At 44.1% G+C, this 12,294-nt stretch overlaps 1 pseudogene; it reads right to left on the reverse strand.

The window, feature by feature from the left end:
* Positions 1-5,175: 5,175 nt before the first annotated feature.
* Positions 5,176-6,429, reverse strand: LOC128351069 (ornithine decarboxylase-like; annotated as a pseudogene).
* Positions 6,430-12,294: the final 5,865 nt, after the last annotated feature.

The following is a 12,294-nucleotide window of genomic DNA, read 5'->3' on the forward strand; positions in this document are numbered from 1 at the left end:
CCCTCATACCTCTTCCTTTGGGTATCCCCCCATCAGCTGCTACCACACCATCAACCATGGATGCCATATCTCCCCCTTCCTCCCCTTTCGTCTGCTAGCTGGTGAAGATTCTCCTAAATGATGCCCCCCTCAAAAGACCTACCCAGCTCATCTAGAATGCCAGCAACCTCCTGGGAGTCTTCCAGAGGCAGTTGACAAGGAAGGGGGAACAGTGCGGTTTGGGGTATAAACATGACTACCAATGTTAGCCTGCAGCTCTGCTGTAACAAAGATTCCAGTACTTCATATTATGGAACACACTTCATATTAACAAGCATAAGGGAATTTATACAGGGTTTTTTTTGCAAAATTAATCTTTTGGGGTTGATCTAATTACGATAAAGACTTTTCTTAAATGCTACAAATGTAAGCTTTTAGCACTGCAGAGATATGGACACTACCTGGGAGTAAGCTACATCAGATACAATGAGACTTACTTCTAAGTAAATATGCATAGGATTACACTATAATAGCCTGGCTGATGCATCTTTACTCAGAAATAAATCCCACGGAGATCAATCGGATTTATTCCCACATATGTGTGCACAGCCAAGTTTATCCTAATACTTTTGTATTTTGCTAACCTGAGACGTCACTTTCATATTTAATTTTCTCTTTCCCTTCTCTCGTGTTTATTTTTGAAATGTCAACAATAACACTGTGTAAAATTAGTAAGGGAGTGCATCACTAAACAAACTGGTGGTGACGAAAAAGCGAATTCTGTCAGGTTAATGTAAAATTGCAGTTTCTTCTTCTCCGTTTAGAAAATGATACGTGTGTGTGTGCGCGCACACACACAGAGAGTACGGAGTGACATGTAGTTGAAACCTGTTGCATGCACTCAAGATGGAAAATTTAGACAACGAGGTACTTTAGTTGCTAGCTAATTTCATGTGCAAACAGATAAATTGGAGCCCTTTCTAAAATACAGAGGTTCCGTTGTTGGTAGAAAGCTCACACGGTGATTAGAATTGGGTCACGGAAGATGTCATTAATTATAGGTGACTGGTTTCCCCCTCAGAAGACAGCTCAGGTCCCCCGCCTTCCTCCCCCTCCCCCTGCCTGCCCCCTCCCCTGGTACCCACCTCCCCCTCGGCCCTAGCTCATCTTAAACTGTTGTCTAACCTTTTCCTTAATCCATCTCATCTTGAGTTGATGGGAACGGCTTTCATTCCACCTCTTGTGGAGGTAATGAAACAGTCCTCTTGTTCGCTGGGCTCCTGTGAGCCGGTGCCACACAACAGAAAAAAAAACCTGAGGGTCCTGATTAATGGCTACTAATTAGCAATGTTAATGACCAGGTGTCCAAGAGCATGGCCAGCTCCTCTCAGCATGGAGCGAGTCTCTCAATGAGAGCCTTACAAATCCATCGCCAGTGACCCTTCGCCTCAGCTGCCAATAATGAAGCTGAACTCTCTCATTACACCCAAGAGAGGATCAGGGGAGGCCCATGCCTGAGAGCCAAATCTTTTTCTTTGGTTCTAGTGGATCTTCTATTAATTAAGGTCAGCATTTTTGGCCCTCTCTGCTTTCCTCGCCTTTCCTTGCACCTTCCTTCTGTCCCAGAATAACTCAGAGGTGAAGATGGGGATGAAGCAGAGGGGGAGACGAAAGCCAAGTTATATGTCTTCCTCATGATTCAGATGCTTTTTTCCTTTCAAAGGAGTAATCTGCTACATAATGAATTCCCCCCACCCCATTCCCCTTTTCTAGGAATCTAGCTAAAATGTCCAAGAACAGCACACAGGAATTTTATTTATTTAAATGCACTGCCCCAATTTAAAAGCTTGAGGATAGGGAATCACATTCAATTTAGAAACACGTACAGATATGTAAAATACAATCTCTTTTGAAAAAGCATTCACAAGTATGAACATCCAACCAGCTTCATTTCAACCACCAAGCCCAGCTCAAATAACGAGCATTTTATGACGTCTTGGTGCTTTTAGGACGCAACAGTCCCATTGTTCAAACAACATGTGGTAACTCTTGTAAAATAAGGGAGATCAGTGTGCCTTTCTCTACTCTTTGAGTTGGTTTTTAGATCTGTTTTGTTGTTCAGCTCTGGAGATAAATAAAATAGGCGAATTCTATGCACATCCACTTTTAAATAATGCAGCGATGCCTTTTAGGAATTTCTTTTGGTTCCTGTGGCAGTTAGTGGTTTGCTGTTTCAAGAAAACATTGACTATGGAGACTCCCCCCCCCCCCCGCCACCCCAGCCTGGCATTAAAGCCAAACTGTGCTTGTCTGATGCAAAACGAAACTCGAACTTCATTGTCACCTTCTGGTGCCGCCTCAGCTTGAACGACAGTAAAAGTAACCAGGCCACCAGCTGTTCTCTGCAATTCAAGTCTGTGATCATCATAATGTGGACCTGTATCTTACAATGCAGATCTTGAACATGATAATACTTTCTAAATACCAGAAATCAACATTCTTTTCAAATGCAGCTTTTCTTTCTGGGGCAACATGGAAACCGAGCCAAAAAAGACAATTTGGGACCGCAAAAGAAGGCTTTCTGCTTCATTAAATTTAGCAATCCATTGTCCCTGCCGATGCCCATCTTCGGAGCTCTTTGCACAAGCACCAAGGAATGCAGAACTAATCACACTTAGGGGGCATTTAAATGTGTACTCCAATTGATTGGTTTAGTGGGCAGATTAATCAACTCAATTTTAGTTGATTAATTGGGGAGGGGGCAATTTTAATAGGAGTTGAGGCACACTTAGGACAGAACAATATCCTTCATGTTGCTCCATGTTTCTTTATTTAGGCTTTTTTTGTTTTAACAACATGGCCACTGAGCTGCATGCAAGTTAAAGTCATAGACCAGAACAAAGGAGGGGCTTTCTTTGATTCATTGACGAGTCAAAATGTCAAGGCTGCTGTGCAGCTTGAAAGGCATCCCCAGTAATGTCAAGCAATGGGGCATCTGCAGAGTGACTTAAAACTGCATTCGGGCAATCGGGCAGCACTACTTCCATTGAAAAACAATGGAAGCAGCACTACATGACTGCCTAGGAGTGGTTTTAAGTCATTCTGCAGCCCCCACATTGCACTAGACATTTGGGGCTGCTTTTCAAGCTGTGCAGCAACCTGTTGGGTCCCTAATGCAGATGTTCGGGCTGCGCAGAATGTTGGCCATTATCATTTCCTCAGAAGAGGGAAAATAACTGAGGTTGGTGATTTATTTATTTTTTTAGAGAGAGGGAAATGGAAAATCCTCTCTGTGCCAGTTTTCTGTTTCGAATTACACCCTCAGTGGCTCCATTGTGTTAAAAGGGGGGGGGGAGTTCCCACAAAGAAACACAGAACTACACACAACATGTAGTTCCACCCTCATTTTGTACTATGACAAGGAACCTTTTTAAAGTGTAATATGAGATGGAAAAGAAATTTTTACAGAAAATAGTAAAATATTGAAAACAATAAATCATTGAAAAATCCCTTTAATCAGTTGACAGCTCTAATTTAAATCCGTGTTCCCATTTTCTTTAAAGCTTTTGTGCAATGTTACTAATTTGCAATAACTTCTAACAATAAGAGCAGTAACTCTGGCGTACTAAAATTGTAAAGTAGCTTACACTTCCTTCAATATTTCAAAAGTTGAACTGATCCAAATGTTCCACAACAAACGTTTTCAGCTTGAAAGAGGAGCCTTGGGTGGGCTGGAAGGTTTCACAAAAGTCCCCCACCCGCCAGCTTTGTTGCCCCTTCTTTGCCACCTCTCCTTGGTCCTGGCAATGACCATGTGCCACAGTACTGGTGCTCAGCACTGGCAGGGCAGAGTTCCTCTTTGATTGTGGAGTGGGCAGAGTGGGGAAATGAAGCCTTCATTCTAATTTGGCTTTGAACTTTATTACATAACCAGATCTGATTGGTGGTGGTGGTGGTTGTTTATTCGATTTCTATACCGCCCTTCCAAAAAAGGCTTAGGGTGGTTTACACAGAGAAATGATAAATAAATAAGATGGATCCCTGTCCCCGAAGGGCTCGCAATCTAAAAAGAAACATAAGATAGAAACCAGCAACAGTCACTGGAGGGATGATGTGCTGGGGGTGGACAGGGCCAGTTACTCTCCCCCTGCTAAATAAAGAGAATCACCACATTAAAAGGTGCCTCTTTGCCAAGGTATCAGGGGTTAGATGGCATTGCCATGAGGATTACACTAAGGAGGTGTGCCCTGCCCTCAGTGTGAATTGGCTTTGTGATGTCATCATGTAGTCAGATCTGACTGGCTACATAGTGTCATGATGAATCCAAATCAGAGTGAAAGAAACGCTTCCTCCTCTCACTCTAGTGTCACATTGTGTAGCCAACAGAAAAAATCATGCCCAGCAACAGTAAATACTAGAGCATCATCACTGCCAACACGTTGGGCAAACACTTCATCCTTGTCCCCAACCTTTCCAAAAAGGGGGCTCTCTTCATTGCAAACAGTGAAGCCCAATATTGACTACTTTAGGTAAACCTTACTCAAAAAACACCTTTGCTGCTGTCTTGGTAATATGCCTGCTTAATAAATTGAACAGCTTAATTGATCAATGAACTGATTAAAGGAAAACAATTATTCTAATTCCTTGACAGCCCTAATGAAATTCCATGCTCCAGTTGTCTTTAAAAGTTTTTGTGTAACTTAGCCTCTTAGATTTGCTGTTAAACGAACAAGCCCAGTCCTGTGATGCCATTTCAGGTGCTGTAATGTACACACAGATTTCTCACACTGCAGCTATAACTGCATCCTATAGTAAGGGTCTTCGTTGTAGTGGTATCCTCCCTCTAGAACTTCCTTCCTTCTTTCCTTTCTTTTTCCTCCAATAGACTATTGTAAAACAGTCAGGTCACAATACTACTTTCTGCCAAATATATAAGCTACAAATGCTTATTTGACAGACAAAAATCAGTTTTTAGTAGCATACTTGAAGTGAATAAAAATCCATATAAAACAATATTCAAATAGTTTCCATAGGAACACAGATACGTGTGACCTCCCTGTTCCCTAGTTGTCTATTCCATTCCATTAATGCAGATCCTAGTCTTTCAAACATTTAAAAATTCTAGCAAGAATTAAGTTAATGGTCCCCAACACCTTAAAAAAAAATCCTAAAGTTGCAAGTTAGCTAAAACCATATCTATACATGAATGCTGGCTGAAGCACAAGTTGCTAGCTGGTGTTCAATTCCACTTTTCCAGGCACAAGGAAGTGGCAAGGTGACATCCTGCTCTTCCACTTCTGCTCAAAAACCTTGCTCCCTTACCTGCCCCATCAATTGCCATGCTGGCCTTGACATTACATAGTGTATCGTTGGCCTCTGGAATCCATTGAATACTCTGGAATCCCTTGAATACGTTGAATGCTGCCACGGTATAAGCACCCATGTTCTTAAAGAGCATCCAATCCCCAACCTGCAGTTCCGGCATGCTACAGCGCTCAACTATGCGATCTAGGCCATCACAAGTTGGTCCCCATATACTGCAGGAATAGTATCTGTCATCTGGTTTTGGTCTCTTTTGCAAAACTGGTTTAACATGTGCATGATCATACAGGATGCAGTTAAAAGATCCATATACTTCAGCATTCACATAGTACATAAGGGTTTTCTCATTAGCTTCTTCTTCTTCATCAGAACCAGTCTGCTCCTTTATTATGACGTTCTTTGCAATTATGTTAACAGCCAGGATAAAAGCCGATGCAACATAGAATCTTCCAGGCTCTGCAATCATTCTCATTCCAGAATCAGAAGGAAAATTTCTGTCCAATGCCGGGTTGATTACATTTGTTATCTCTTCACATTTAAGTTTCACATCTTCAGAGCCAGGGAAGCCACCACCAATATCAAGCAGGTACATACTGAAACCAAACTCAGCTCCCATATCAAAGACACAACGGGCATCAGAAATAGCTTGCACAAAGGTATCTGGCTCTATACAGCCACTTCCAACGTGGAAACTGACTCCAATAAATGTCAATATGAAGTTCTTTTGCCCACTCAAGCAGCAACCTACTGGTTCTGAGTGTGGCTTCAAATTTAACAGTCAGGTGACAAACTGCTTCTGAGTCATCTGTTGCAATGTGCAAGAAGATCAGCTTTGCTTTTGGATGGGCTCCTGCAACTTTCATCAGCTCAAAGTCACTATCAAAAGTCATCATCTGCACACCATTATTTGCAGCATGCTTAATTTGAGGTACTTGTTTGCATGGATTTGCATATATTATACTCTCTGGAGGCACACCAATACTCTGGACCAGCTGTATTTCAGTTTTACGGGCACAATCAAAATCCTGCCCCAAGAGCAGCAAGAGTCTTCACTATGGCTATGCTGTCGTTGCATTTGACAGCATAGAAAGGAGAGACCCGAGGGAGCGCTTTGTGCCATCGCAAGTGCTTCTTGAGAATATCCCTTCATCAAGAAAAGTAAAGTTGAATTCTCCACCACTAATGTTGTTAATCTTGCCTCATGTTCAGTTATACTACTAAGATTATTTTCAGTGCAACGGAAGTTCTGTTCCCAAGGGAGTTGTGTCCGGAAAGCAAGGGATCTTGAAATATGGATTATTTTCTTATGGCACCAGGGTGGTCATCATAAGATGGTGAAGTGAATTGATCTTGGCAAGGCTCCAAGAGCACCAAGAACAGCAGCTTCCTCTTCAGCTGCAGCAGCCTCTTCCTACCTGGCGCGGCAGCCAGTGGGATCAAAAGGTGGATCAGTCAGCCTGTCTCCCGCCTTGTCCCTTGGGCCTGGAGAGCACCGGCTATTGGAGGAGAAGGAGGAGCTGAAGCCCGCCACTTCACAGGTCGGTGGAAGATGCTGCTGCTGTGTCCGCCCCAGCGACCTTCCTCGACAAAATGCTAGAACTTCCTTTCAAGACAGATTTGTCTGGCCAGCCAACTAGAGTTTTTTTAAGAGAATGAAGGACCTTTTGTTAACAAGTGTCTATGGTCTGGGAAAAGGGGACACGCATGACTTATCCCTTTAGTTAAGCAGGGTCCGCCCTGGTTGCATATGAATGGGAGACCTGATGTGTGAGCACTGTAAGATATTCCCCTCAGGGGATGGAGCCACTACTCTAGGGAGAGCAGAAGGTTTCAAGTTCCCTCCCTGGCTTCTCCAAGATCAAGCTGGAGAGATTCCTGCCTGCAACCTTGGAGAAGCCACTGACAGTCTGTGAAGACCATACTGAGCTAGATAGATCAATGGTCTGACTCGGTATATGGCAGTTTCCTATGTTCCTATGACTACAATTCCCATCACTCCCAGCTGAAATTTATGGGAGATGATGGGAGTTGTAGTCCAACAACAGTTGGAGAGCCTCAGGTTGCCACACCTGGTCTAGACCAGAGCATGCTCCAAGTATTGACGTTAATATCTGTTGCTTTATATTTCTGTCACTCTTGTTGCTCTTATATAGATTGTATATTTCAGTGTTACATTGTATCATAGGTTTTGAACTGGATTGTTTTAAAATTGTAAGCTGCTTTGGAAACCTGTTTTCGAAACTACATACTAAAAATATAATAAATAAAATGCATGACAGCAACAATAATCCAAGACATTGAACTAGTAAAAAAGAAAAAAAATGAATTATATCAGTAAGCAGATCTAAACAACAACAATAAAAGTCCTCCAGTGATCAGAAAGGTTTTTCAAGAAAGCTGGGCCTGTAGCTGTGAGTGAAAAGCAACCAAAGAGGTCTCTTGATGCGTCTCCCTGGGCACAACATTCCTTAAAATGGGCAGCCCTACTCAAAAAATGCAGCCTGCTTTGCAGCCCCATTGATTTTATTTCAATGGCACTGGTGTGTCATGGCAGTTCCAAAAGCCCTTTGGATGTTGTACAAGGAGCTTCCTTAATTACTGCATCCCTTTTTGCCAACAGAGAAGTATGGCACATCTGCCCATTGCTGAGGCTGGGAAGAAGCTCCTGGAGGTTTTCCCAATGGCCATTTACTCCTGCTTCACAGCACTTAGGGTAGGGGTGAGTTCATAGGAAGGAGGTATTTACATTTACAGCAACTTCTGTTCTGTGCTGTTCATACATCCAGTGGCATTATTTGACTTTTTCATGACTGGCCCTGAATATATACCATAAGCATCTTTTAAAAGTTGCATTTTCCTGGAGTGTTAAAAAATGGTTTTGTGGTATACGCCGGCATCTGGCATTGTATACTGCGTCTTGAGTGTGGAGGTCATCATGGCTAGTGGCCATTGAGTCATCCACTATGAATTTGTCTAATCTGTTCTATCTGTATATACTGTAGTATAGAATAAACAAGAGCCTACATGTGTTATGACTCATGTTCTTCTCAGAGACAACTCAGGCCTCATCTATATATCAGCTTGGGCCTGAACGACATTTTGCTACGCATATAAGGCATTTGGCATTCCATGTACGGCATCTGGATGTATAGCAGTTTCCAGTTATCCACAAAAGTGGCATAAGTGCATCACATAGAGTACTGTTCTACATTCTCTGAAGTTTGCATTCTCACTGGAGAGGCAAAGAGCTGATTCAGATGATGCTTCATCCAACCAGCCCCCTTTATGTGATGAGGAAATGTGTGCTCCATGAATTTGCACATCTTTCCCTGGGGTGTCATTTCTTAAACAAGTGGACTGGCAGTTGCAATTCAGTTGAACTACAATGCAATTGAAGAATGTTTTCCGGTGGGGGGGAGGGGGGGTTGGGGTGGGTGCCGGACTGAACTGGCCCGGTCGGGTTCGAGTCCAGCTGGACGTTAACTGAACCAGGCCAGCCGGTTCCATGCACATCCCTACGATTTACACAAGCAGCCCAACCCAGGCTAGGGCAGCCCACCTCCTTATGTGCAATGCTAGGATTAAGCCCGATCCTGGTGCTGACTCGGCCACGAACTCCAGTTTGAAGCCCAGCCTTTTACCAGGGTTAGAGGGCATAAGCGCACAATCCACCCTGAGGCTGGGATCCTGTTTGTGCTCGGGCTGCATGGACCTAGAGCTCCTGACTCACGAGGGAATCCCCCAATGCACCACGCTCACTGTGCGGTGCATTATGGGATTCCTGGAGGCCACCCTAATGTGGGGGGAAGGTAGGTCCAACCCTGCCTGCCGCCCACCCTAGCCACTGGGGAGTTTGATCGTGAGACTAGCCCTTGAGACTCAGAAACTGGTGCCTCTCAAAATCTGCTGCCTGGACCAATCTCTTCTTCCCTTACTCAAAAGAGAACCAGTGTATATGAGCCAGACTGAGGCCCAAACTGTACCTTACAAGGAGGCCAATGGGCACTGCCAAGTCACATATAGTTGGGAGGGGAGGGAGAACATGACACCCACTACACATTGTCCTTTTTTATTATACAATAACTCAGTGGATCTTCACTATTTTTCAAGCAGGGGCCACTTTGCTAATAAATAAATAAATTGCTGACCTCCACACAGTACTGTGCTTTTCTCAGTGCTGGGGCAGGGGCGGATTTTTAAGAAAGAGGGAGTGACAATGTGACAAACATGTGAATGTGACAATTTAATACAAATTCCCCAAAATAGTTTAGATAGATATAAATTGGGGCTGCTGAACCTCCCCACCCCACCCCCGCAGACTGGCCCACAACTCTCACAATCCCTGGCCATTGGCCACTGCGTCCAGGGACCACGGGGGCTGCAACCCAAAACCAGCCAGGAGGCCAAAGCCAAGCTGGCCTGGAATGAATGAATGAATGAATGAATGAAATGGCTCAGTGTCCTGCATAAAGGCTCACAATTTAAACAAGAAATGTAAGATAGACACCAGCAACAGCCACTGGAGGGATGCTGTGCTGGGGACGGATAGGGTCAGTTGCTCTCCCCCTGCTCAATAAAGAGAATCACCACTTTAAAAAGATGCCTCTTTGCTCAGTTAGCAGGGGATGCTCTCTTTGAAGAGCTCTACTGGGAAAGCACTGGGAAGGGCTAACTTTCCCAGCACTCTATGCACACCTTCCAATATGGTATTGGGGCTCGAACTTCTTAAAGGAGCCTCACCGGCACTGGGCAAAGCAGAACACTGACCAGTGGGAGAGGTGAGCTCACCTCTGCACAGTGCCAGAGGTGGGACTGTGTAGAATATTCAGCTTTGGCAGAAGCTTCACACAAGCTCAATAAACAATTAGTCGGGGGGGGCACACTTAGGGTCGGTGGGGCTACCACTGGCCCCTGGGCCTTACAGTGAAGAACGTTGCAATAACTTATGGTGGTGCTCCAAACCTGACCATGCCCATTCATTGTCACTACTTTCTTTCTCCCTCCCTCCCTCAACACTGCTTGAGTAATCTCAGATATCCATTGATTTTCATGCCAAAAATCCAGCCCAAACACATTATGGATTATTCTTGTGATATGAGTAACTGTGAAACCATGAAACTGGTCCTTTTAAAAAAAGAAATGCAACAACAAAAACAAGCCTTTGGAGCATGTTCACAACAGAGCTGCAAACTCTCCAATATGATTTCTGAGACTTCATGGGAAAGTTGAACCGGCCTGGAGGGAAATTGCACAATGACCAGCTTGCGGGGTGGCGGGGCGGGGGGAGATGTCTTCTGGCACAGCAACATGCAAATGGGGCACATTCTTCAGTTTTCTCATGATGGATAGTCTCTGAAACTCCAGAGCCAAGCTGCTGAAATGCTAATGAGATGGATGCATCAATGAGCCATGTCATCGTAGGGGCTTCAGAATGGGATGGAGAGGGGAGAGGGAGAGGGGAGGATGAGGGAGAAAAGGAGACAGAGGAGCGACAAGAGGGTGGCAACAAGAGAGCAAGGGGGCAGAAGTGGCATGGATAGACAAAGCTGTCCCAGCCTCAAAATGAAATGGGGAGAGGGATGAAATGGGAGCTGCGAGGAACTCTGGCAAACACGTCTGTTTTGTAGCTGCTTCTCTCAAAAATACAAAGCAATCTTATGTTTGTTTAACTATGGAGAGACGAGTCCATTTTTCTCCTTCTCCTTCCCCTCTCTTTTCCTTTCTGACTCCACCCCTCACACTCTCTACAGGATCCCCCTCGGGACAAACTTCTAATTAACAAAATATAAAGGGGGGACTGCTAGATAGGATACAACAATGTCCCTTTGGCTCCTAAAGAAAAAAGTTCACCAGGAGCCAAATGCCTGTTTCCCTCAGGGGGCGAAAAGCTGCCTTCAGGATCAGCAAGTGTCAGTCTCTCAGCTCCCCCGCTGTCTCAGTCCCCATCAAGTATAGAAAAAAAGCAAGATTGTTTGAGAACCTGGGGAGACGACTGACATTTTGATGGGGAAAACCCCCACATTTTTCCAATTGAAAAATGGCTCCAAAAGCAACGTGAGGTTTGCAGATGGCAAAGAAACTCCTTCTGTGGCCTAACATGTATAGCTTTCTGGTGAGGGGAATTTCAGGATATAAATTTCAGGGTTGTTGCTTTACAGTTGTGTAGATTCACTAATCCAAAATCCTTTTGGTTAAGATGAGAGTTAAGAAGTTTTACATTTTACTTGTGCTCTAAAAAGCATGGAAATTGCAAGTTAAGGTACCCGTCTTATCTCTACTTCCGCACCATATCAGCTGCAAAGACTTTACACAGTCTAATATATTACATTGGCTTTAGAAATGAGGCTTCATGCACCCACACTTTCCTTTGGTCTTCTGCTAGACATTGGGCTAGGGAGGGATGCATCCAGGCAGAAATTCAACAAGTGCAGTTTTCCCAGTCACTTTCTAGCAAGTCTCCTGGTGAATTTATGCCTGAAAAGAATGTAAGAAGAGTCTTGCTGGGTCAGACCCAAGACCTATCTAGTCCAGCATCCTGTTTCCCACAGTGGCCCACCAGATGCCTTGGGAAGCCACATAACTAGGAGATGAAGGCATGCCCTCTCTCCTGCTGTTGCTCCCCTGCAACTGGCATTTGTAGGCATCCTGCTTCTGAACATGGAGGTAGCCTATAGCCATCAGGACTAGTAGCCACTGATAGACCTGTCCTCCATGAAGTAGTCTAAAGCCCTTTTAAAGCCATCCAAGCCGGTGGCCATCATCACATCCCATGGCAGAGAATTCCATAGATTAATTATGCACTGTGTGAAAAACTGCTTCCTTTCACCAGTCCTAAATTCCCTGGAAATCAGTTTCATGGGATGACTCCTGGTTCTAGCATCATGAGAGAAGGAAAATAACTTCTCTAAATTATGCAAAATTTTATACTACAACAACAAATATTTCTATACCGCTTTTTCACAAAAATGTCCAAAGCGGTTTACATAGAGAAAT

This window comes from Hemicordylus capensis, chromosome 3 (assembly GCF_027244095.1).
Source record: "Hemicordylus capensis ecotype Gifberg chromosome 3, rHemCap1.1.pri, whole genome shotgun sequence".
NCBI classification, from domain to species: domain Eukaryota; kingdom Metazoa; phylum Chordata; class Lepidosauria; order Squamata; family Cordylidae; genus Hemicordylus; species Hemicordylus capensis.